This window comes from Lissotriton vulgaris, chromosome 2_1, assembly GCF_964263255.1.
Source record: "Lissotriton vulgaris chromosome 2_1, aLisVul1.2, whole genome shotgun sequence".
NCBI lineage: Eukaryota > Metazoa > Chordata > Amphibia > Caudata > Salamandridae > Lissotriton > Lissotriton vulgaris.
In genome coordinates this window covers 1,543,897,739-1,543,925,439 of record NC_141687.1, presented here as the reverse complement: position 1 = coordinate 1,543,925,439, position 27,701 = coordinate 1,543,897,739, and positions in this window count along the sequence as shown.

Sequence of the window (27,701 nt, the reverse complement as noted above, 5' to 3'; positions counted from 1 at the left end):
GTGTGTGTGTGTGTCTGTGGCTTTGTGTGTGTGTGGCTCTCTGTGTGTGGCTCTCTGTGTCTATGTGTCTGTGTGTGGGTTCTCTGTATGTGTGGCTTTCTGTGTGTGTGGTTCTCTGTGTGGCTCTCTGTGTGTGTGGCACTGTGTGTGTGGCTGTGTGTGTGGCTGTGTGTATGGCTGTGTGTGTGGCTCTTTGTGTGTGGCTCTCTGGATGTGTGTGGGTGGCTCTGGGTGTGTGGCTCTGTGTGTGTGGCTCTGTGTGTGTGTGGCTCTGTGTGTGTGGCTCGGTGTGTGTGTGTGTGTGCATGGCTCTGTGTGGCGCTGTGTGTGTGTGTGGCTGTGTAGCTCTGTGTGTGTGTGGCTCTGTGTGTGTGGCTCGGTGTGTGTGGCTCTGTGTGTGTGTATGTGGCTCCTTGTGTGTGTGTGGCTCTGTATGTGTGGCTCTGTGTGTGTTGGGCTCTGTGTGTGGCTCTGTGTGTGTGTGGCTCTGTGTGTGGTTGGGTGTGTGTGTGTGTGTTGGGCTGTGTGTGAGTGTGTGTTGGTTGGGCTGTGTGTTTTGGGTTCAGTGTGTGGCTCTGTGTGTGTGGCTCTGTGTGTGTGGCTCTGTGTGTGTGTGTGTGTGGTGAGTGTGTGTTGGTTGGGCTGTGTGTGTTGGGTTCAGTGTGTGGCTCTGTGTGTGTGGCTCTGTGTGTGTGTGTGTGTGTGTATGTATGTATGTTCTTATATAGTGCTCGATGTTACCCTTGGGCATCTCGGCGCTTGCCTTGGGAACCCGTCCTGGTTTTTCCTTGTGAGATCACCCGTGCTGGGCATCCCCAAGGTGAAAGCCAGGCATCCCGCCATGGGGGGGCCGTTGTGGAGATTAAGCAAGCTTGTTGCCCAGAGCTGCATAGTGTGAACTCGTGCTTAGAGTGGGCACCGAAGCGAGAATTATCGAGTCCGTGGACAATTGGGGTGAGGACCCTGCCGCGCCGGGAATCGAACCCTGGTCCCGGGTCTGACCTCAGCTTCAGTGTATTCCTCCTCTAACCAGTGAGCCACACTTCTCCACTCCACTTCTGTGTGTGGGTGTGTGTGTGTGTGTGGCTCTGTGTGTGTGTGTTGCTCTGTGTGTGTGTGTGTGTGTGTGGCTCTGTGTGTGTGTGTGGCTCTGTGTGTGTGTGGCTCTGTGTGTGTGTGTGTGTTGGGCTCTGTGTGTGTGGCTCTGTGTGTGTGTGTGGCTCTGTGTTTGTGTGGCTCTGTGTGTGTGTGTGTGGCTCTGTGTGTGTGTGTGTCTCTATGTGTGTGTGGCTCTGTGTGTGTGTGTGTGGCTCTATTTGTGTGTGTGTGTGGCTCTGTGTGTGTGTGTGGCTGTGTGTGTGTGGCTCTCTGTGTGTGTGTGTGGCTCTGTGTGTGTGTGGCTCTGTGTGTGTGTGTGTGGCTGTGTGTGTGTGGCTCTCTGTGTGTGTGTGTGGCTCTGTGTGTGTGTGTGTTGGGATCTGTGTGTGGCTCTATGTGTGTGTGTGTGTGTGTTGGGCTGTGTGTGTGTGTGTTGGACTCTGTGTGTGTGTGTGTGTTGGGCTCTGTGTTGGGCTCTGTGTGTGTGTGGCTCTGTGTGTGTGTGTGGCTCTGTGTGGCTCTGTGTGTGTGTGTGTGTGTGGCTCTTTGTGTGTGTGTGTATGTGTGTGTGTGTGTTAGTGGCTCCGTGTGTGTGTGTGTGGCTCTGTGTGTGTGTGTGTCGGGCTCTGTTTGTGTGGCTCTGTCTGCGTGTGTGTGTGGGTGCGTGTAGCTCTGTGTGTGTGTGTGGGTGCAAATGCAATAGGTCTTGCATTTGCGAGAGATTAAGCTATTGGCATTGTAAATGACAATGCCATTTATTTATATGTTTTAAAAACAAAAAAATGTCATGAGCAATGCCAATAGCTCTAACTTTAACAAAGACAAGACCTTTGCATTGTAAATGATTGTTTACCAATGTTTCTGGCTCTATGTGCTTTAAAAAGAGTACTTTATCCAACATGTCTCGAAAAATGAGCCCAATGAGACTAGTCAAATTATGTTTTATAAATGGGTGTGATCTGGGAATGTGGGCCACTTTTTTGGGGGTGCCGGGCCGGATTGTGATCCCAATCCGCACCTGCTGTCATCTTTAAATAATAAAGCATCACAACTTCGCTCCTTAGATTAAATAGTGATTAAATACTGCTGGGCTTCGCATGCCCAATAAAAAATATTTGTGCCCATAAAAAGAGCAATAAGGATGAGCAGAACAAGTCATCATCTGTCCGCTCATTCTTTCGTCAATACATGCTATCACTCATTCAGCCATACAGCCATACAGTCGTCTATTTAAGCACTCAGTTGTTTGTTCATACACGCACTCAATCACTCACTCTCTCATTCATCCATGTCGTAGCCAAACCATCCATTCTTCCAACATTTTGGCACATTCTGGCTTTCAGCCACATCGATACTCCTAAACACAGACACAAATGCGCTACTCAAGGGAAAAAAAGTTCAATTTGATAATAGCCAACCTTATTGGCTTTGCCAATACTTGTTTTTGTTTTTGGGACAACATGCATTTATCTCTGGCTGAAAGACAACATTAGCAATCAGATAACTGACCTTCATCTTCGTTATATGTTCTTGTGGTGGTCTCAGGATTCATAACTTGGGTGACAGGAATTGGAACGATAATGTGATCTAGAATGTTCTTTCAGTTCACTTCAGGACCCACCTACATGCAGCAATGTTCTGTTTGATTTCTGCGATTGCTTCTACTAACGGGTTGCGGTGTCAACATTAAAAGGGTATCGTCCCATTAGAGAGACATTAAAAATCATACCCACCTCTAGAGTGTGTCATAGTACACCCACCACCAAATGACCAGCGACAGTGCCACACACCCTTCTTCCGCCCCATGATCTGAACTTTCCTAACTGCAGCGAGAAGAAAGCAAGACTGTCTAGTTTCAGCCCATATCGAGTGGTGCGCCTTGCCCTGGGGTATCTCCAGTCACACTAATTCGCAATTAAGTAAAATTACGTATAATTACCAGGGAGCTGCGCTTTCTCCGCCCCCGCCAAATGCTTCCTGAAAAATTGAGCAATTTATAATGTTACATCTGTAGAAAAATTTATCAGGTATATGCGCTGACAGTTTTGGCACTTGCTGAAGCTACGTTCCTCAACTGGAATTTCATGAGATATTTATTTTTGAATTCTGACACGACGGAAAGAAATTAGATGGGAGGTTGTGTTTGCGCTCTGCACGGAGTCACGTGGTAGATGACGCCATATTTTCTGAACAGATGCAGCCCGCTCAGAGCCTTTATTAATTGCAGAATCAATAAACAGCAATAAAATGGAGGTAGGTGTTTTAGGTAGCCTGTGAAAAAAAGTAACTAAAAAATGTACATAACAAAATAGTAAATAAAAACGTAGGCTGCAAAAAATAACAAACGTACGAACATTTCGACCTTCATAAATCGTGAACATGTACTATAATGCAGAACAAGACCATTCCTTCAACATGCTTGCACTGCTGATAGAGCAGTGATTTAAATCAATTCTACATGATAGGTGGTATCAGCAAAAGGGTTTGAAATAGTTCCGCAGATGTTAAGTATTTTCTAGTAGATATTGTAATTGTGTATTCACTTTTTGCTTACTATATTTTCGTTTATTTATTTTTGTCGGTTTCCTAAACAAAAGGGACAATTGAGATAGACGGAATGCTGAGCAAATCAAACATTCACCCCCAGTCACAAAGATCTGGGTTTAATCCATCATAATTTTTTTGCTCACTATGTCTCCTCAGCTTGGACCCAACCATATGCAAATCAGTCTTGACCCTGTTACTCATGGGGACAGTCCAGCCCGAAATGCCAAACTAGGTCCTCCCTGGACAGGGAACTCATCCTGGCACTGGTTTCGAGGCATCCCCCCTCAACAGCCAAGCTAGCCAGAGTCCACTTGTGCAGTGAGCACAGGCCCCAATCCGGGGCATACCCTTCTCATTTAGCGAGACAAAAGTAAAAGAAACAATTGATAGACAGAATGATGAGCAATGCAAACATTCACCCCAGTTACACAGATCTGGGTTAAATCCATGTTTCTTTTGCTCACCACGCCACCCCAGTTTGGACGCAGCCATATGCAAATCAGTCTTGGCCCTTTTCCTCATGGGAACAGTCCAGGTCCTCCCTGGTCAATTTCATGAGGGTATATTTTCTGTGGTTGAAGATTCAGTACTGCTCCAAGCATGTTTATTAAACAAAGTCGAATGGCATTCTTCTTAGAAACATTGTCTGAAAATGAAGCCTCTGTTTCCAGGTCTGAAATGCCAACTTGGCATTTTGAGTCCATCGGTAAAAGACGTTTACGAAATGTCGCACAACATCCAGTGGTAATAAACCATGGCGAGCTTCCCATTTGACTTTATTTGGTGTGAGTTGGTTGCAACAGCCCCATAACTTAGAAAGCAGGCAACTTCCACACCCCCAGTCCAAAAGCCCTCTTTTTGCTCGCACATTAACAAGAACAAATTACAAAAAAAATACACTGGCCATAGAACTACAAGGCTACTGTATGCGAAACAGAATATTGTTCTGAGGGGACATTCAACCTCCTCTGTGTCCGACCCTTGTAGGTCTCTAAAGCTAACGATACTGAGAATTATCCATGGATAGTTGTCAATAACGTGCTCCACCTTTGGGTTCTATCAGATAATCAATAAGAGCACAGCTCTGGCAGTCTATGATTATATTTGGAACTTCGAGATTGAAAACCTCACAATGTCAATGACCCATCTACAATTTTATGCTGTGCAAGCCTCCTTTGCACAGATGCCCACAGGAACACTTTCCCCATGGTTGCCTCGAAGATCTTCTTATAGCTCTAGAAGGGAAATGCATAGAAATTAGTCTGGCTATCTGCCCTGTATGTTTGAGTGTGTGGCAAGTATTGCTGCCTAGTGTATCACAAACACACGACAGTTCCAAATTATAGAGATAGAATTACATTCGGTTGAACCACCATGGAAACGATGCAGTGAATGGGTCCTCTTAGCATGCCACACCCTTACAGGTGTAAAATAAGTAGCATGCGTCTATTGAAACTGTTTAAGCCTGACAGAAGTAATAATGGTTTTGAAAAGGGGCATCTTGGTGCCCATCCAAATGTATTGTATTTTATTGAGACCCTTATATAGTGCTTACTACCGCTATGTGGGGCACTAAAATAGTTAGCTACAAGGGTAGCATGACACACATGTTAGGGTATGTGGCTGGAAGTGTGTTGTCTTTGTTTTGATCCTGAGTGGGAAGTGTTTCCATGTTGTGCATGATGACCTCCGAGGTGCGTTTTTTGTGCTATGAGACTCGGGGGCATATTATCAAGGGATTTATCTCCGCTTTTTTGGCTTTAAAAGCCAAGAAAGCGGAGATAAAATTATCTCCCTATTACCTAGCTGTCGCTAACACCAGTTAGCGACAGCTAGTAGGAGATAACGACCATCTTGGGCCCCGCTTTGCATGTCAGAGAAATTTATCACTAATGACATGCAAAGTGGGCGTGCCAAGATGTTCGCGACTGGAAACAGTCGCTAACATCGCTATCTCCTATTACCAACTTTTGGAGATATTCGCGCTAAGCGCGAATATCTCCAAAAGCTAACGCCTGCCCTGAGCAGTTCTTAGCCATGTTATCCAATAGGAGGTGGATAACATGGCTAAGAGCATTCGCTCGGTAATGCATGAATATGGCTGACTTTACAGCGATATTCATGCATTTCGGTCGATTTTTATGGTTTCAGAGATAAACCTTGCTAATAGCAAGGTTTATCTGCAATAAAAATCGTCGCAGCTCGGCGATACATTTTTATCGCTAACCAAGCAATAGCGATCATTATCGCTATTGCTTGGTAATATGCCCCTCGGTGCTTAGCAGTGTGATGGATGAAGAAGTGTGAGAGAGAGGCATGCAATTTATGGTTTTCAGTAAGCTGGCAGCTTTAAACAGCTCTGCTGGTCTCCTTATGTTATTTACTATTATTGCGAAAGTGGATTTAGGATTAACAAATAATTTGTGTTTAGTTCACTTGACTAGGTCGTAAATAATATAATTGAACGGTATATAACATAGCAAAGCTTTTTAAGTTGACACGACTAGGCCTTAACCTATATTTTACTCACATTTATTGTATTTCACAATTTTCAAAATGATCATGTTTTTCCTCTCTCTGTGCAGCTCTGCTTAAAATGTGTCCTTCAGCTTTTCGTAAAATAACTTTAATTCAAATAGTATTACGGTCTTGTTTTTGTTGTATTATTAAAAAGTATTCTTTTTGGAGTTCCTGATGCCCTTGAGGAAGGAGCAAAACTCAACTGTATCTTTACTAGGCCACTTCTTTTTGCCATTGGAGGTTGTGTATATAATTTAAATGTGTCTTTCTTTTCTCTTTTGTAGTATAATAAATGATTATTCATCAGGAACAGAGCAAAAGTCATTTTCTGTGGAATGTGTTTTCTGTTTTACAACTGGATTTTGCGAGGTATCATTTATTCCACGTCATGTCGACAGAGTGATTTCTCTGTTTGAAAAACTATATAACTGGCTGGGTGATGGGCATCACCCCCAGCAGTTTTATCTTATGTGAATGTGAGAGTGTTAAACAGAATAAGGATTGTTTTTTAACTCTTTATTTTAATTTTTAATATAGTCAAGAGTGAGCCAATTCTAAAAGTACAATACTTATCAAAAAGTGACATTTAGCGAGCACCTACAGCAGGGCATACCCATTCCACTTCCTTTATCACAACTCTTCTTTTATGCTAATTTACTCAGACTACTCCTGATGGTTTTCCCCATTGTATCTCACAGCGTATTACATGCCACCCTCAAAATTATAATGTTGTTTTGTGAGGACCTTCACTGTGCTAGCCTGTGACTATTACTTTCAATGATTACTGCATTCTCTGATGAGACACCACATACACTATACCTGGCTCAGCCGACCTTTTCATTACACATGTCCTGCACTTCCTGTCCATCAGTCAATTCCATCCCACTTGAGCGCGGTACAAAGGAGTCCATCTCCTCAGGAGTGACCAGTCTTCTTCTGTGTGCTCATCCATCCTCACCTCCCTCACGCGCCTCTCCTCAGTCAATGTCCACTCAGACATATTTCTGGTCCACGCTGATAATGGAGGGTATATTAGGAAATTTTTATGCAGTCTGTATGAACTGCAGTTAACTGCCCAACAGTTGAGTGCTATGGTATTAGTGCTAGTGTGGGTCAGGAGGGTTATGCATTGTATTGTATTGTAATTGATTTTCTATAGTGCTTACTACCCCTGAGGAGGCATTGAAGCAATTTAGTGGGGCGTTTTTCCGGTGGTTAGTGTTGATTGTTGAGATTAGCCTTGCACTCTTAACCAAACCATTCCATGCATTTACTCAAGTTTCTATGTGATAGATTAAAATTTTAATATTGAGGTGTGATCTTTGGTGTAAACGTGGATATGTAAATTCATGCAAATGGTTTCAGTATTTCTAAATGAGCTACAGAAGATTAGGTTTTGTTAGTTTGCGGAGGTATGCCTTTTAAAGGAGAGGTTGTGATCCTTCGGATAAGGTGTGTTCATCTGCAGAAATACTATAATAGGAAGGAAGGTGAATATGCATGTGACTTGAATTAGGCAGTGCTCAGAGGAATTAAGAATGTGAATAGGAGAATCATTTAAAAGAAAAAGTAGAGGCTACAGTCAGAAGTTTCCTGGTCAATTGCCAAGGGAATACAGAGGAGGGTATTTTTAGATTGCATGCAATCTTAGGATGCAAAATAGTAGATAAAACAATTTTATTTGAGAGTGAGACAGATCTATATTAGGTACTTCTGGTAAGCGCTAGGATCAAGTGAACAGTCTATCGCCTATACCACCGCTTTAAAAAGAGCAGCCGATCATCTCAAAGACTGGAAGCATAAAGTAATGGACCCCCTCCTCTCATTGCCTGTCGCCACATGATGGAGGCATTAGACCTGGTTCCATGCCCTCATTGTACATTCAAAGGGAGGATTTTGGCGTTGGATGTCCCTGACCCTGAAGCGATTATAGTAAAAGGTGGGCTCCTAAATTGTAGATCCTTAAGCAAACACTCCCTCCAGTTGTGGGATCTCTTACTTGATGAGGCCCTGAACATATTATTTCTAACTGAAACTTGGTTAGGAGAACACTCTGATCCAGATATTTTGAATGCAATACCGCCAGGATTCACCCTCCATAGACTTGACAGAGAAAAGGGAAGGGGAGGTGGTATTGCCATCATTGTTAAACACCCTATTGAGTGTGTCTTGAAACCGGTAAAAATGGACAACAGTGAGGCTGGCGAATTCAACATTAAATTGACCCAGCACGAGGCTATTTCGGGCATCCTAATATATAGACCTCTGGGGTCTCTGGGTAACTTTCGAAGCAGTTTACTGGAAGGGGTTACTCAGACCGCGATCAAACACAACAAAGTTCTGGTGTTGGGGGATCTGAATTTACATCTAGAGGATCTTCTACAGAAGGATGTTAATTACATGCTCAATATAATTATATTGGCCCTGTGATGTGGTCTTTACCCTCGTGTGAGAGGTACGCCACTCCGGGTTCAATATGTCATTCATAAGAAAGCTGATTTTTTACTCATCTATCCACGCGATGGTTCTTATTTCCATTAACATTGTTAATATGGTACGCGCTGTTTTCTATTTAATTAATAGCGCACGACAATGCATATCCTATGCCACACTTATCATTGTAATTGTGCGATTATCCTGCACTTAATACATATATTGCCCATGGAATGATCATGCCCGTACAGTGTTACCAGATAACTAATTTAGTATCTCTACCATGTTCATTGTCTAAACGCTGGGTTCAGTGTAACCTAGCAACCCCAAGTAGTCCTTCTACTATGTCCGGCGCGAGTAGTTTGCATCACGTGACCGCGTTGCCACAGTGATATCACCATACCCGGAACTCTACCTCGCCATTGCGACTTGGAGTAGAGATCGGAACGGGATTAACTCTGTGATCGGTAAGCATCGTCTCGATGTTGGAGGCATTTACCCTTTAGCTACTTTCGTGCGGGTTCGGTCGTTAACTCTACTTTGACCCCCCGTTTTTCTAGACATAACAAGAAAAGTATCCCCGCCTGACCGCTACGGAACACGATTCCCGCCGGACGTGTTGGGTGAGTTTCTTTCCCTCTTCCAATGTACCAATTAGTCTGATCGTTTGAGTGTCTCTATGGTTCCCTAATAGTCGCCTCCGCCTTATATTTGATAGATTCTATACTATCGATGGTGTCCGGGACCTTAAAGAACTTCTGAATATACAATCAACGATTGGTATAAATTACGGTGAGTCATTCACCATTTGCTATTAAGTACTACGACCACCTCCCACCTTTTGATATTAAATAGTGTACCGTCTGAAATTTTATACTCTAACCTTACAGATCCTTCCTCGTTATCGACTCCGAACTTATACATCATCGGGTCCTGTCTATACCACGTCTGTGGTAAGTTTAATAGTCGGAAATCCTAACATTAGCATTAACTAGCTTTGATGCGCTCAATATGTAAGTTGGAAATTACTCCTTGGTCCTAACTTTGTTCGGGCTCAATGTTGATTACTATGTATCCATCAGTAGTCATCCTCATTAAATCTTGAAAGTGCCCACCCATGCTGGTTTGGCTTATCCTCAATTGCTCTTGACCTCATGATATCCAATATGTACCAAATAGTTGTGACGTTCCAGCGCAACTCAACCCTTTGAATTAATTGCCTTAATTGATAGTGTCCCAGCAATTCTGGCGGGGCGCTGTTTAACCCTAACCAATCCCACTTTGGGGTGATGTGCTTTATTGTCTTAAGTAGATTTAGGGATACTTTTTCCCGTGTTTACAATATATATTTATATATCGAATAGGTTACGTGTCCCCAACCTTCCAGTCCTGATGAAGACCCCACAGCAAGATAAATACCAATATCTGCACGTATGAGGGTCGAAACGTCGACAACCGATTGCCCTTGACCGTCAACTCCACACCCCATTGTTTTCATTTATTGAACTCTTGGAGTATGATTTGTGTTTAAAATAACCGCATGAACCTGTTGGTCCGGTTCCTTGTACATAGCCTGTAACTTTGAGAAATGAGACATAATTGTTGATTTTACTGTCACCAAGAATCTTCCTTCTTTCTTTCACCAATTCCCCACACTATCACACTACCCTCCCAGCTTCTACTTTTGGGGCACTGTGAAAACCACTGATTTATTATTCTGAAAATATTGCATATTCAATATACATTCCCATTGTGAATTAAACAATGTGGACCAAATTTATGTTTGTTTGATTATTTTCATCTTTGTGGTTAATGTTCCTATGCTACTGGGACCCCTTCCGTTTACTAATTTGATAACCCAGGTCCCCGTAACTTTAACTGGGTCAACCCCCCTATCAATATCCTCTACAGAAGGAGGCAGCGGATGTTCGTCTAGTCCTAAAAGAACTGCAACTGGACATGTTAAGTGTAGCTGCCACACATGAGCGGGGTCATTGTTTGGACCCTTTTTTCGCCAGTTGGGATATGATAAAGGCACTCAACCCCATTCAGCTCCCTTGGACCGACCATTTCTTGGTCCCTTTCCATTTCTCGTACAAGCTATATAAGTCCACTAAGACTGGGCCTAGCAATGTTATGAGACGTAAATGGAGACAATATTCTCAAGAGAATTTTGTTCGAGCCATTTATAAAGCGCAACCACCGCTTGCCACTGATAGTGACCAGGCCAATAAGGAATTCAATCAGCTTGTGGCTGCCACCTTGGACGAGCTAGCTCCCCTGAGTAAGGGTACAGCCAAGGAAGGTAGACAACGTACTGCCCCTTGGTTCACTCAGGAACTCCAGCAAACCAAGTCTAACTGTAAAAAACTTGAAAGGAGCTGGAGAAGGAACCCTAGCGAACAGGGAAAAAACAGCTATGGCTTAGCACATAGAAGCTATCAGTATGCGGTACGCAGAGCAAAAGCTAAATATTTCCAGACACGCATTGAGGCAGCCGAGAGCTCCTCACGCGAATTGTTTAAAATCTATAAGGAAATTTCGCTAGTGTCCAGCTCAAATACCCCTGTTAGTGCCACCATGGAGGGATGCAACAGAGTCGCTAACTTTTTTTCAAATAAAGTCAAAGCCATTTATGCCTCCTTCTCTCAACAGCCAGGAAGGGGCATAGACTTTAGAGCCGTTGGTTCACCCATGGCTCTTGACTCTTCTTTGCAAACCTTCGAGGTCCCTTCCGCTGATAGGCTAATAAAAATCTGTCGGAGCGTGAAGTCTGGTTCCCCCAATGACCCGGCCCCTCCTTGGGTCATTGCAGAGGGTCTTGCTGGACTGGAACCACATATAAGACATGTCTTACAGACATCTTTCTCCACTCAACGAGTTCCAGAAGAGTGGAAGAAGGCTATAGTACTCCCTATAAAGAAAAAATCAAATGTAAGCATCGAGGTTTTGGAAAACCTCAGACCCATTTCACTATTGCCGTATGTGGCGAAAGTGGCTGAGAAGGTGGTCAATGCTCAGCTCACTGAGCACTTGGAGAGAGGGAACCTACTCCATCCCTCCCAATCAGGATTTAGAGCGGGCTTCTCGACAGAGACAGCTCTCCTTCGTGCCACTGAGACTTTAAGAGCAGGAGCGGATGCAGGACACACAATGGCCCTGATCATGCTCGACCTCAGCGCAGCTTTTGACACTGTAGCTCATTCCATTCTGCTACAGTGTCTTAGTGAGGCTGGGGTCGCTGGTCCCGCGCTGTACTGGCTGCAGTCATTTCTCACAGGAAGATGCTTCCAGGTACAACAAGGGCCTTGTCGATCGGTAGAGATGCCACTAGACCAGGGAGTGCCTCAGGGCTCAGCTTTGAGCCCAACTCTTTTTAATCTGTACATGGCCTCCCTGGCGAAGGTGGTTCAGGCTTTCGGGGTGGAATTGGTATCTTATGCCGACGACACCCAGCTGCTGATCTCTCTATCGCAGAACACCACCATTGCCTCCACCAAATTTAAATCCTGTATGCAGGCACTAGCTGAGTGGATGGACTCCCACTGCCTAAAGCTCAACGGCTCCAAGACTGAGGTTCTGGTAGTGGGGGGAAAGAGTAGAAGTTGGTCAGCCGAGTGGTGGCCTTCGTGCCTTGGCCCTACTTCCACACCTTGTGAGGAGGCTAAGAATCTGGGAATATGGATTAACCCCACCCTCTCCTGCGAAGGCCATATAAGGCGTCTTGTGGGCAACTGTTTTGGGGTACTGAAGACCCTAAACAAAACTTTAGACCTGCTACCTCTAGCGGCCAGAAGGACGCTGACGCAGGCATTGGTGACCTCTCGGTTGGACTATGGAAACATTCTGTTCCTTGGGTCCAACGAGAGCAGTCTCAGCCGCCTGCAAGTCATCCAAAATTCCGCCGCCAGACTGGTGCTAAGGAGACCCAGGAGAGCTAATTCCCAGCAGGCATTGGATGCGCTTCACTGGTTGCCAGTGAAGAAACGCGTGCTGTTCAAATGCCTCCTCTTCTGTCACCGTATCGTCTGGGGCAGGTCGCCCGCCTATCTTAGGGATTTAGTCAGCCGGTACGAACCGCCAAGGGCCCTCCGGTCGGAGGGCACTGGGCTGTTGACAGTCCCAAGGGTAAGGAAGGCCAGAATGGGCGGACGATCTTTTTCGCTCCAAGCAGCTCAGCACTGGAACAAACTTCCTCTTGCTCTGAGATTGGAGAGTAGTGAAACAGTGTTTAGGGCCAGGCTCAAAACTGTACTCTACACTATGTAGGGCTAGGGGCTCTATAATGGTGGCTGTTAGTAGCTTCTCAGCGCGGGGACAAGCCGGGATGGCGTTACTGTGCGCTTTATAAGCTCTTTATTATTATTATTATTATTATTAAGCATGTATAGAAAAATATCAAGAGGTTTAGCCTACTCTCCAATGCAGCAGAAACTGGCTTGGCAGTTCGGGCTGGACTGTTCCCATGGGGCACAGGGTCAAGACTTATTTGCATATGGCTGGGTTCAAACTGGAATGGCATGGTGAGCAAAAAAACAATGGATTTAGGCCGAGATCTCTGTACTGGGGTGAATGTATGACATTGTTCTGCATTCTGTCCATCACCAGTTGTTTTTGCGCCAACGTGTGCTGATTAGGTCTTTCTTCGTTCTACTATTTGGAAGCTGGTAGGGGGTGAAGGGTGGCCTGCCGTTTGTCATTTATATTTTTAAAGCAGCAATTGGGGTTAGACAGTCACGCTCATCATGTGGGCTCAGCAGGGATGAGGGTTCTATAAAGCCGAGAACCCTCACCCTTACCCACAAGATCAAATACTATTTTTCCGCTAGTGGGTGTACTCTGGGAGGGGAGGTCACGTATTTATAAAACTGCATTTTGGGCAGATCAAATTCAGTTTGCAGCATCTGGAACAACTTTATTTGCATGCCCTGTCACACATCAACCAAGTTAGAAATGCCAATTACATCCCATTGTCTGAAACTTGGCATATTATGCACCATATGTCAGCCAGATCGCACCCTGCAAGGGAGTTTCCTGGGTCGTTACGTTATCCCATACCAGTGAATCCAAAGAACACTCTGAGTCAACGTTGTATATATCTTGGATGCATCTGGGAGGGATTGGGGCATGGGGTTTCGGTACATTAGACCTAAGAGATTGTTCTGGGGTATTACAAACAGATTTGTTCTGGACGATGAATCCCCTCTTCATCCACAGAGCATGTAATTAAATCTGATGATATACAGGCTCAAATATATAAACACATATCCGCAATGCCACTCTGCCATCATATGTGGTCTGAACACATTAATTAAAAGCAATGCACGAGAGTCCCCCGGCCCAAAGAAATGAGAGTACTCTTGCCCGCAAGTGTCCAATCCATTTCTGGGACTTCTCTAAAGAAAGGTTTTGGAGCACATGTAAAAGCCTGGGTAATGCAGTCATCTTATATAGGGCACCCTGGCCATGAAATAAATGGGAGAACCAGCCAACAACTTATGTCTTTTTTCAATTAAATTAAGATTTCAGGCGAGCATGGAGTCCAGTGGAAAGTGTGTGTCAAATGTGACTGAGTCACTGCCAGCACAAAGAGCAACACTGCACAGCTGACAAAGAAGGTGACTGCTGATAGCTGCAGACTACCACCCATTATTATTATTATTATTATTATTATTATTATTATTAGTATTATTAGTATTATTAGTATTATTATTATTGTTATCAAAGACTTATACAGCCTGATTCATCAAGGTGAGTATTTGCTATTCCTTAATAGCGATTATTAAGGAATCGCTATTAAGGAATAGCAAAATGCTATTCACCAAGAAATCGCGAAATAAATTGCGATTTCTAATTATTCCTTAATTGCGATTAGCAAATTGATAATCGCAATTAAGGAATATCTCCTCATTCATTCCTATGGGCCCAAAGGCCCATAGGAATGAATGGGAAGACATTTCAATGTGCGAATCGCAATTAGCGATTCGCATATTGAAATTGCGATTTCAAGGGTGCAGGGGTGTCCAAAGGACACCCTGTAGCACCCCTGAAATGTATGCTACATTGGTGTTGCGCACACACATGTCCCAAGGGCATGTGTGTGTGTAACATGAAACTTAGAAAAATGCATTTAAATGCATTTTTCTAAGTTTCCGCTATTTACCACGAGGTTTGACCTCGCGGTAAATAGCGGGAAATTTTTGCGAATTCGCAATTTAAAAATGTTTCAAGAATAGCATTTAAGGAATCTCTAATAGAGATTCCTTAAATGCTATTCCTCGCAAATATGCGAATTCTTAAATAGCGATTTTTGCATTTGGGATGATGAATCCCAAATGCAAAAATACCGCTCGCAAAGGGCCAGATTCTCAGAATCTGGCCCTTTGCGACCGGATTTAACAATGATGAATCAGGCTGATAGTGCGGATAGCATCCCCAAGGGATTTCCCTGCGCATGTCAGGAGAAAAGGATGCAGAAAGCAAAGGGAGCAGATTACAAAATCCAGGTGTTCAGGCCCTTGAGAAAGCATAAAAAGATGCACAGTTCCGCAGCAAATCTGGGAGGGAGTTCCAAACATTTGGGCCTAAATATGCGAAAATGTGTCCTTTCATGTGGGAAATGCAGAACCTGGGTACAGTAAATAGTACCTGTTGCGAGGAGCTCAGAGAACAAGATGGATGGTACGGGAGAACCAGATCCAAAATGTATTTAGGTCCAACTCCGTTGTTCGTCTTGAACAAATCAAATAGAGCTTTCAATTTGATGTGATATGAGATCATAAGCCAGTGCAGCTCATGAAGGAGATTCAAGACTGAGGCTGTTAGACCTGGCATCTTTGGTGGGGTTTCCCCTGACTTTTTGCCTCTGCCTCCTGTACTTTTGACGCTGTGCTGGATTTCGTTTTTGCTTTGGGCACTTTGCCACTGCTGATCAGTGTCAAAGTGCAAGTGCTCCGTAGGTAAATTGTTATTATGATTGGTTATCCATGATTGGCATATTTGTTTTACCAGTAGGTCCCTAGTAAAGTGCACTGAGTGTGCCAGGGCTGGTGATTTGAATGCTACTAGTGGGCCTGCAGCACTGATTGTGCCACCCACATGATTAGCCCTAAAATGGTGTCTCAGGCCTGCTCCGCAGTGCCTTAGTGCAGTTGCTTACTGCCATACTGACCTGACTAGTGTCCTCACTGGCCAAGCCTAACCTTTCCCTTTCTGTACACATTGGACACCCCTTTCGAAGGCCCAAGATACCCCCCTGGGCAGGATGCAGTGTATGTGAAAGGTAGAGCATATACTAATGTGTGTGACATGCTCTGATAGTGAAATTCTGCCAATTTCGTTGTTTACTATTGAAAGGCTATCTTGCGCATAGGCTAGAATGGGGAATGCTGTGTATAATGTTTACCTGCATATCTTCTCATAGGAGCAAGATAGGAAATTAAATTCTGGTATCCCTAAACTCAGAATTTAATAACCCATCTTATAGGAAGGATGTTTTTTAAATCCTGTGTTTGGAAACAGCACTTTTTGAAAGTGTCTGTATTCTTGTCTGACCTTTCTGTGTGCCTTTGCCTGTTTGTGAATTGACTGTCTGGTTTGTGAGTGACAGGGTCTGGGGTGGCTCCAGGAGGCTGGATGAGTCAGCACTGGGCTGAATAGCTCCATCTGCATCTTGAGTGGTGGGAGGGGATTGCATTTGCGCCTGAATAGGGCTGTGCCTGCCTTCCACAATGCTAGCTCCAACTCCTGCTGAGCAGCCGACGACCCTGCCCCTCTCTCTCAAAGGAAAGAAGGAGTCTTGTACACAAAGTGCTCCAGGACTGACCAGAACTGGTTTGGACTAGGCAAAGGCCTCTCTGCCTTCAGAGAACAAAGAAAATATTGGTATAAAAAGGGATACCCAGACCCCAGAACTTTAGATCATCCTGGAATCAAGAAGGAACCTCTGCCAAGGAGAACAGCTGGAAGACTGAAGAAGAAGGACTGACCTGCTGTAAGGCTGGCCTTCAGTTGCTATTCTGCTAAGTAGATGGGAAGGACTTTGCTGTTGCTGTGTCCCCTGCTTGAATAGATCTCCAAGGGCCTGAGGGAGCTGGTCTCCTGTTAAGAAGTCCCAGGAAGAAAAGGACTTCACTCCCAGCTTCCCCTTGAACTCTGGTGTGTGAATTATGACCTGCCTGGAGAGCTTGATCCATTTGTGGGGCCTCTGGAGGTTATTTCCTACTGTTTGGGGAGCTGGACAAGAAGAAAGAAGAAAATCTACATTTTGCACGCATCGCTCGCTTGCAGAGCGCATTGTCAACAGTGCAAGAAGATTTCCATCATTGCGCAAATCGTCACAGTGCCTGTTGCAAGAACCAATGCATTGTTCACTTGCGGGGCGCTTTGCCCCGGTGCGGGAAGATTCCTATCGCTGCGAGTATCGTTGCAGAGCCTGTCTTCACTGTGAGAACCGTTGCACCGCTTGCTTGCGGACCGCATCCCGTCGCTGCAAACATCGTCACAGTGTCCCACACCATCGCATCGAGGGGTCGCGGCAGAAGAGGATCAACGCTGCGCTGCCATTGGCACTGCATCGAAAATTATCACCGCCCTGAAAATCGTTGCATCGTGCCTGTGCGAGATGCATCCTACCGGAGAAGCTGCACCCCGGAATCCATACAAGGTATCACATCGCTCCCCATACAGACCGGATTCGTCGCAAACACCCGCTGCGTTTAGCGGGGTTGTCGCATCGCCTCCCCAAGGTCTCAGGAGTGACGCATCACTTGTTTTTCTACGCTGCAGTTGCCGCTAGGAACTTTTGTCGCATCTACAGTCACTTTGGGCTAAAACTGATGCAACTGTCGATTATTTTGACGCAAACCCTAGAACTCTTTTAAAATCATATTCTTGAACAGTGTATGTTGGATTTTTGTTATTTTGGTCATGTGTAGTTTAGATAAAGATACTTTATTTTTCTAAACTGGTGTGAAGTCCATTTGTGGTGTTTTCACTGTGTTACTGTGAGTGTTGGTACAAATACTTTACAGATTGCCTTTGATAGGCCTGTCTGGGCGTGCCAAGCTACCAAGGAGGTGAGCAAGTGTTATCTAAAGAGTAAATCCCCCTTACCCTGACTAGAAGCAAGGGTCCCTATTTGTGCGTTGGCATCTACCTCTGCCAACTAGAGACCCCCCAGATCTAACAGAGGCATATTTGGGCAACCAGTAAAGAAGCCTGGCAGCAGAGTTCTGCACCAGCTACAGTTGATGAATAGTATTATCGGCTCCCAAATACAGCACATTACCGTAATCAAGTCTGGGTATAATAAGAGCTTGAATCACTGTCCTTTGCGCAGAGATGGGGATCAGCCAAATAATATTTTTAAGCCATTTAAGCACTACAAAACAGGTGGCCGCCACCTTAGCCACTTGCTGTTTCATGCATAACAAATCATTCACAAGGAATCCCAGGTTCTTAGCCGTGACAGATGGTGTGGATAGAACACCTAAGGAAGCACACCAGTGACGTGGTCCCCAAAGAGCGGGCCCAGAATCAAGACCTCTGTTTTATACCTGTTGAGCTTGAGTAGGTTGTTATACATCCAAGAGGAGATCAGACTCAAGCCCATACTGAGGTCCGTGAGCTCATGACTCTAAGCAGATGACAGAGTAAAAATGATCTGAGTGTAGTCAGCATAGGAAAAAAGGCACAACTCACTGCTCTCAACATCAGTATCTGCCTTTTAATAGATGTGGTAAAGTGTATGTGACTTGGACCCTGTAGTGGAAGAAAAAACCTGAAAGGACAGAATTTTAAGAAAAGATCGGAGCCACGCTAAGGCTACCCCATCAGACCTAGTGCCACCAGTCTTTCCAATAAAATAGAATGAGACAATATTAAAGGCAGCACTAAGATCTAATAATATGAGAGCAGCTGTTTCTCCCTCATCCAAGCACATCCTTAGAAACTCTGGGACATATTAACAAGGGCTTTATCTCCACTTTTTTGACTTTAAAAGCCAAAGAAGCGGAGATAAAAATATCGCCCTATCAACAACAGAGTGCTAACATGCAAAATTGCAAGTTAGCACCCTTTTTCACTATGCTTCCCTTTGCAGCTTTAATGAGATGCAAAGTGGGTGTTCCAGAGCAAAATAATAGGAGAAATGCCGCTAAGCGACACTTGCCCTATTATCAAGCTTGACGCTAACCCTGTTAGAGACAAAGAAAGCAGCGGTAACCACAGTTAACGCTGATTTTTTACGTCTGCTAATTTTCAGACTTAGCCATGTAATCCAATTGGAGGTGGATTACATGGCTAAATCTACCATGGGCTATCAACAAGGATATCCCTATCCTCTTAGTTTTATTGTTGCATTACCAGTGATAACCTACCAAAATGCTGCTATCGCTGGATTTTTTATCGCCTAGGCGGTTAGCATTGTTAATAATTCGATAACCAGGCGATATTATCCAGCGATAGCGGGCGTTAACAAAATTAACGCTAAGCTCCCCTAGCGCTAATTTTCACTGTTCCTTGTTAATATGCCCCTCTGTTAACCTCAGAAGGGTACATTTCATCGAATGTCCAGCCCTGAAACCAAGCTGAGAAGGGTGAAGAAAATTCTGAGCCTCCACAAAAGAAATTAACTGCCAATTAACATGTAAGTCTAAGATCTTGGAGAAAATATGCAACAGAGAAATAGGGCAGACAGATTAGCCGGGTCCAAATGTTAGAAGAGGAAGGACCATCACATGTTTCCATTTCTGTGGGACAATCCCTTCATACTGAGATGCATTCAGAAGATCCATAACCATTAATAATAAGCTGGTATCCAACTAACTAAGCATGTTAAGCGATAGAGGATCCAGAAAGGAACAGGACGTGATAGACTAAAGAATAAAATTAAAAGATGTTGTGTCCAGAGAGGACCAAGTGTTAAGTTTAGGTGATTGGCTGAGGGTGAGATGAGAGTCTTGGCAAGCAGAAAGAGAAAAATTCTGAGTGTCAGACATTACATCAGTATCACTCCTCACATTGAGTATGAGAAAGAGGAGGAGAGGAAGGCAGATTGCAGCAGTCAGATAATTCATTCACCACTTTAAAAAGTGTTTTAGCGCAATTTTAAGCACTCAAAATCTTATTAAAGTAAAAATCAGCTCAAGCAGATTTACAGAGCCCATGTTTTTTTTAGTGAAGCTCTGTAGTTGGTTGTGGTGTCCAAAGCCTTTCCATGGCCTTACATTAGGGCATATTATCAAGAACGGCATTAAAATTATCGCTGGTTTAGCGGCAGAAAACTGCAGCTAAAGCAGCGATAATGGGCTTGATAATATGCCCTGGAGAATTCCAATAGAAGCCCATGTCACACCAGAACATGGACTTCGATTGGAATTCTCAAAGGCAAATTATCAAGCCCATTTTCGCCGTTTTAGCGGCTGTTATCTGCTGCTAAACTGGTGATAATTTGTAACACCATTTATGATAATATGCCCCATTGTCTCTTCCAAATTTTAGCATTTTCTTAAACCAGGCCTGAACTTTTTACAGTGGCTGGTAAGCTTTGTTCCACGGCCTCCATAATCCAGTAATGAATCTGATCATGGACCAAGACTGACAGTTGTTTAATGTCCGATCTGGTACAATGAAATAGATTATTGAAAGCCGGAATGTTCAACTTGGACCAGGTCCTTCTTTTAGCCATAGAGCCAGGATGCGGAGGGTACACAAGACGATGCAAATCTCACCACAAAAGGCACAGAAAAATTGTCTGACCAAAGGAAGGGACAAGGTGGAGCAGTAAACAAGTCTGGCAGATTGGAAAAGACCAGGTCCAAAAGATATCCTGTAACATGCATAAGGGTAAAGTTACACAGATTAAGATTGAGGCCCCCAAATTCCACTATAAAAGTTTAACTCTGGGAGCACTTGGGATCATCCAAGTGGAGTTTTAGATCACAAGATGGCCTATTTTAAAATTTGTGGAGCTACTAAATCTGGAAAAGAGCTGCACCAATTTCTCACAAGTCTGGTGAGCGGTACACAACAGCACCACAGAGTTTGAATTTAGGTGTGAACAAGAGTGTGAAAAGTAGTGCTTCACAGGCAGAAGCAGGGAAATCTTCAATTCTGCACTGAAAAGTATTTTCATATATAAGAGCAACACGTACACATGTACTATGTTGTCTATCTCTCCTGACTATGGAATAATTAGAGGGGGAGAGCCACGATTACACACTCATGAAGCCAGGCCTCAGTAAAAAACACAAAAATAACAGTTGATGGACAGAATGCAGAACAATGTCATACAATCACCCCAGTACAGAGATCTGGGCCTAAATCCATTTTTTTTGCTCACCACGCCACCCAGTTCAGACATGTCCATATGCAAATCAGCTTTGACCCAGTGCCTCATGGGAACAGACCAGCCCAATCTGCCAAGCCATGTCTTCCATCAACCGGAATCAAGCATCCTAGGACCGGTTTCTAGCTATCAGCTGTCTTCAGCCAGGATAGCTTAACTCCTGTGGTGTGGAGAGCACGGGACTCACGTCTGAGCATACCCGTCCCACTTGGGGTGACAAATGCAAAAACAACAGTTGATGGACAGAATGCAGAACAATGTCATACATTCACCCCAGTACAGAGATCTGGGCCTAAATCCATCGTTTTTTTGCTCACCACACCACCCCAGTTCAGACATGGCCATATGCAAATCAGCCTTGACCCTGTGCCTCATGGGAACAGTCCAGCCCGAACTAACAAGCCATGTCTCCTCTAGACCGGAATCAAGCATCCTAGGACCAGTTTCTGGCTATTAGCTGTCTTCAGCCAGGATAGCCTGGCTCCAGTGGCGTGGAGAGCACGGAACTCACGTCTGAGCATACCCGTCCCACTTGGGGTGACAAATGCAAAAACAACAGTTGATGGACAGAATGCAGAACAATGTCATACATTCACCCCAGTACAGATATCTGGGCCTAAATCCATTGTTTTTTTGCTCACCACACCACCCCATTTCAGACATGGCCATATGCAAATCAGCCTTGACCCTGTGCCTCATGGGGGTATTTGAATAGCCAAATACTAATTGATCAGCTTCCTCTTCCCAGGATAAACGAAATGTTGTCACTGACCAGGGAAGCTAAGTGGTTTTCCACTCTGGACCTATCGGCGGCTTATCACCAGATAGTTCTGGATCCTGACAGCAGACATTTAACATTATTTTGTACTCCATTTGGTTGCTTCAGGTTTAAGCGCATGCCGTTTGGCTTAGCCTCAGCCGCCGGGGTCATTCAAAGGTTAATGTCTAGGTTATTTGGTCACATGCAGGAGGTGATTTTCTTCCAAGACGACATTTTAATAATGGGAAAAAGCAAGTCTCATCATGGCACTCTACTTAGAGAAGTACTCAAAATTCTTGCAGACAATGGGTTAGTTGCTGAATTGAGTAAGTGCAAGTTTTCAAAAAAATCTGTAACATACTTAGGACATGAAATTTGTGAAAGTGGTATCACGCCAAAAGCTAAATTGGTTGAAGCAATTGTTAATTCTCCTGAACCTAACTCGAAAGACGAGCTCAGTTCGTTTTTAGGTTTGGCGGAATTTTACTCAAAATTCGTCAACCAATTTTCACAAAAGACATTTGAAATGTGTGTATTAATGAAAAATAAAACACCTTTTGTGTGGAGCGAAAGTTGCAAGAAAGCTTTTCAGGAGATAAAGTTTGCTATAGCCAATGCCCCTATGTTACAAGGGTTTGATCCTTCTGCTAAAACGTTCCTTACCACTGATGCCAGTGGAACAGGTTTAGGAAGTGTTCTCTCACAATTGTCCGAACAAGGTGTAGAAGTTGTAATAGCATTAGCATCACGTTCTCTTTCACCTTGTGAAGAGAAGTATTCCGTTATTGAAAAGGAAACGTTAGCCTGTGTATGGGAAATGGAACATTTTTGTAAGTTCATTTGGGGCAAACAGTTCACTCTCCGGTCTGCTCATAAACCGTTGACCAAGCTTTTGACCACTGAAGGCTTATGTAGAGCGTCAGCCAGGGTTGCGAGATTATCCATGAGGCTTCGGGATTTTATGTATAACATTGAGTATGTTCCGGGAGTTAAGAATGTTGTAGCCGATTTCTTAAGCAGACTTTCTTTGCCCATGAGAGAAGTTGATCACAACTCTTGGAATGATTGCTGTGTAGATGGTGTGTTTTCTGGTTCTCACGGTTTGTCAAAAGATGAGTGGGAGATTGAGCGCGCGAAAGATGTAGTTCTAGAAAGTGTCAAAGATAGGAATGCTAACGGTTGGCACACTCATTCGAAGGCTGAACCTCAATACAAACCATTCTGGGAAGTTAGAGACAAACTAAGTGTTTCTTTTGTTTTTTTTAATTTTTATTGGAGTTAATTGCAGTTTTCTTAAATCAGATATAGAAAGAAAAAATCTTCACAAATATACATGGTCATTCTTACCAACATAACATAATATAAAAAAGGTTACTCAAAATACAATCTCCAGATCTTTGCAAACTTTTTTATCCCCAACCTGTTTTGCGTACATCTGTTCATATTTCCTAACCCTTCTCATTTTATCAAACCATGCCTGAAACACCGGAACCTGCGATGTTCGCCAATTCTGTAATAACAGAGATCTAGCAACAGCCATTGCAATATATACCAATTTAGCCAGAAATTCTGAAAATTTGTAATTTGGATCAAAGCCAAACAGTATTAAATTTACATTACAGAATATAGGAATTGCGTAATAAGTTTTAAGAAAATTAGAAATTTCTTCCCAAAAAGACTGAATTTTTGGACAGTAGGCCATAATATGAGACCAATTAGCTTGGTCACATTGAAAGCATCTAAAGCAATTGGCAGACGTATTGTCGTACATTTTGGCAAGTATTGCAGGGGTGCGATATAGAAGCCATTTGCTTAAAAAAAAAAAAGCATTCTGCGCCAATTAGCTCCCCGTAGTGAACCAAAATTGAACTTATTAATAGTTTTCCATATAACGATGGGTAGCACTAAATTTTCCTGTGTATGCCATTTTCGTATACCTTTGGCACTCAGCTCTTCCTCTCGACTTTGTACCAAGCAATGCTTCCATTCCCCAGGTTTCTTTATTGAAACATTTACAAAAAGATCTTCTGCCAACTGGGATGGGGTACTAATATGACTAAGATCGAGTTCTACCAAAGATTTATAGATCACCCTATAAGACCCGATTAATAAAAAATTACCGGGAATTAGGCGTGACATTGCATTAACGGATAGCCAGGACCCATGCCTCATAAAATCGGTTAACGTTTTAAAACCAGCACGTCCCCAGTTTAAAATAATTGAGAGATCAATTTTAATCCTTAAAAAAAGCAAAAGCACCTGTTAGGGGAGTGGTTAGATTGAAAAGGGGAAGGGAATATCTCAATCATGGCATCCCGTCGTCTGAAAAACCAATTGAAGATCTTGTATCGAACAAATTTGGGTGATTTAGGGACAAGGAGAGGGGAAGGAATCTGAATTTCAAAAGATATTAGGTCAAAGAAAAAATTTATGAATAAACCAGTGCCTGGAGTTATATCTTTAAATCTATCTAAATAGAACGCAAAGTATGCATTATAATAATCTTTTAAGTTTGGTAAAGAAAGGCCTCCATATTCGGTTTCTTCATATAAGGTCCCAGACAAATTTAGAGAACATGGATTCTATGCGAGCAAAAAAAGATCCGGGAAGAAATACTGGAATAGTCGAAAATAAAAAGTTAAAAAGGGGAAGAATTGACATTTTAATCAGGGCGATGCGACCAAGAATGGTTAAGGGTAATGGATCCCAGCGAACAAACAGAGGGGCTGATTAGGATGGAGGATTTTCCGCATCCTCCGGGCCGGCGGAAGCCACCGCCGGCCTGGAGGATGCGGAAAATCCTCTGCGGACCCACCAAGACCCACCGCCACATTAGGATGGCTGGTGGGTCCTGGTTTCCGTCCGCAGCTTTTCCGCCACGGTTGGCTTACAACCGCGGCGGAAAAGCACTAATATGGTGACGGTGTCTCTCAAACACCGTCAGCCAGATTAGGATGTGCTCGGAAACATGCTTTTCCGCGGCGGCTTTTCTGCCGTGAAAAAGCATGTGTAACTTCACTGCGGGGGCCCGTTGCGGGCCCCCTAGGTGAAGGGGGGGTGGGGGGTGCACATGGGGGGTACCTATGGTACCCCCCAGCATTTGTATGCAGTGAGCGGCAGGCACCGCGCGGTGCCTGCCACTTTCTACAAACAAATGCAATGCGTGCATTTTTAACATTGCTGCGGGTGCAGCTTGAAGCCGCACCCGCCGCAATGTTAAAAATAGAGGATGTGACCGCCAGGGTGGTGGTCACATCCTAATTGCACAGGAGGGAACTCCACAGCCCATGCGGAGGTTCCCTCCTACTCAGGGGTCGCGGACGGACTCGAGTCCATCCGCGATCCTAATGACCCCCATAGAGCGGACCTTTTGTAGCAAAGGGACATAATTAAGTGTATATAGATCCTGGAGAGAATAAGATCCCAAGTATCTTTTAGGTTTAGGATTAATACAGCTCTTCAAATCTGGATGTAATACTGGGTCAACACCCCCACAGACCAGGATTTCTGTCTTTTTTTTGTTGATACGATAGCCCCCTAAGACCTCAAATTCTTCAAAGATCTGAAGAACCTGTGTCTGTGATTGAAGGTCCGGCTTAATTAGTAACATAATGTCATCTGCATACAGTTTTATCTTGGCCATAGAAATGACCGGTGGAATGATCTGTACACAATTCCGAATTGCCACAGCTAAAGGTTCAATGAAGTGGGCAAAAAGGATGGGAGACATGGGGCATCCCTGCTTATTTACCAGCTGAGCTAAAATTGAACCCGCTAACAGCTTATTAATAATTATATTAGCTGTGGCACCCGTATACAGATTCTGTATTAACTTGATGATTTGTTGTTGAATCCCAAAATGTTTCAAAATAATAAAAAGTGTATCCCAAACTACTAAATCAAAAGGTTTTTCTGCGTCTAATAATAAAACCAAAGCTGGAACACCTCGTGACTCAAAATAATCTAATGCCTCAGTTAGAAAATGTGTATTTGTGAGTAATTGGCGGCCTATGATAAACCCATTTTGATCAGGGTGAATTACATCCACCGTGATATTATTAAAACGAGATGACAACAATTTGGTGGTAATTTTATAATCTGAATTTAATAATGTGATCGGTCTGTACGAGTTTGGATCCTTGGGATCTTTCCCCTTTTTTAAGAAACTGACAACTATGCCTTCATGAAAGGATGCGGGAACATGCCCGTCATCGAGCATAGAATTTAATAATAGTAAAAAAAGATCAGCAAAAGAACTGAAAAAGCCTTAAAAAATTCAGCAGGAAAGCCGTCTGGGCCACAGGCTTTGCCCAGTGGGAGATCGTTTATGACCACATTAACCTCCTCTGAGTGAATGGGCTTCGCATGGTAAAATGATCATCCAATGATAGACTCGGAAGTACATGTCTACCCAGAAACTCAGCAAGTTTATGATGGTCAATGGAATACTGTGTATTATAGATTTTATGATAGTGGGAGAACATTATTGAACTTAATTCAGCCTGGTCTGATGACACAATATTAGTTACTGGATTTCTTAGCAAGTGTATCCTATTAGTAGCAGCTTGCCCTTTAACCTGCCAGGCCAAGAATTTCCCCGTAAAATTACTTTCTTCGTAAACCTTGTGTGTTAGTCTACGAAAAACCTCTTCAGTTTGTGAGAAATAATGGGCACATAGTTCCTCTTTGCTTCGCTGAGTTGTTTCTGAACAATACAAGTTGGGTTCAGATAGCGTTGTATTGTTAAATCCTGAATTTTTTGTAACAACGAATTCCTAATATTTTTAACCGCGAGCCATTCGGCCGCATACTTGCTTATAACGATGCCCTGAATAAAAGCCTTCAGGGAATCCCAAATAATATGTACGGGAGCTGTGTCAGTATTACGTGCAATAAAGTCCGTAATATCTAATTTAAGAGCTGTAACCCATTTTGTCTCCTGTAAATAGGCTTTATTAAAAATCCATCTTTTAGGAGTACTAATATTGTCTCCCACAGCGAACTTAATAACCACCATTGCATGATCTGAAAAGCCATTATGCCAGATTTTCTGAGAGGAGAAGTTTAACTGACTGGAAGTGAGAAAAAAGTCAATTCGAGAGGATGATTTAAACCTACCCGACCAACAAGTAAAATCTGTTTTCCTGGGATTCCTCAAGCTCCATGGATGACATAAATCAAGAATTTACATATATTGTAACATAGTCCTTGGAGATTTAGGTTTGGGCTGTCTTTTGAGGGATGAGGTAGAGTCTAAATTGGGGTTCATAAGTATGTTAAAATCAGCACCTATAAGAATGTCTCCTCCCACTAATAACAAGGATTGGAACATACCGTCATAACTCTGGGAATTATCCTCTACAGGAGCATAGAAGCTAACAAAAGTAATAGGCTTTGGTCGATTTTTGAGAATACATGAAACCCAGCATCAACGGCCCAAACCATCCTGTTCCGTCTGAGAAATTTCGGCTTCCAAGTTTTTAATCAGAACAATAGCAACTCCCCGTTGTGAACAATTAGCGCACGAAAAACCCCGGAATAAAGCCCAGGATTTAAACATTGGAAATCCTCCTTTTTAGATAGAGTAAGATGAGTCTCTTGTAACATAATAACAGCAGGGTTCTCAGTTCTAATCCATGACTCTATGGCTCGCATTTGTTTCGTATTATTGAGACCATTGACATTAAACGAAATCAATTTCAGCTCCCCCATTTAGAAGATATAATACATAATACTATTTGTAAAAGTCAAACTTTTCAAAATCGTAACATAATGCGTACATTTCCATAGAATAGCAAGAATCCATGCGAAAATACTCTTTTACTGAACACAAATCTACTGCAAAAAACTTCTCCATTTTCATCCTTTTTTCTCCCACCCACCCAAACCCCCACCCCAAACTTCACCCGTGGCCATCTTCCCTTTACCCTCCACCACGCCTGCCACTGGGTCTTCTCCCCTACCACAGAAGTGTCTTGGTGTAACACCCCGCAA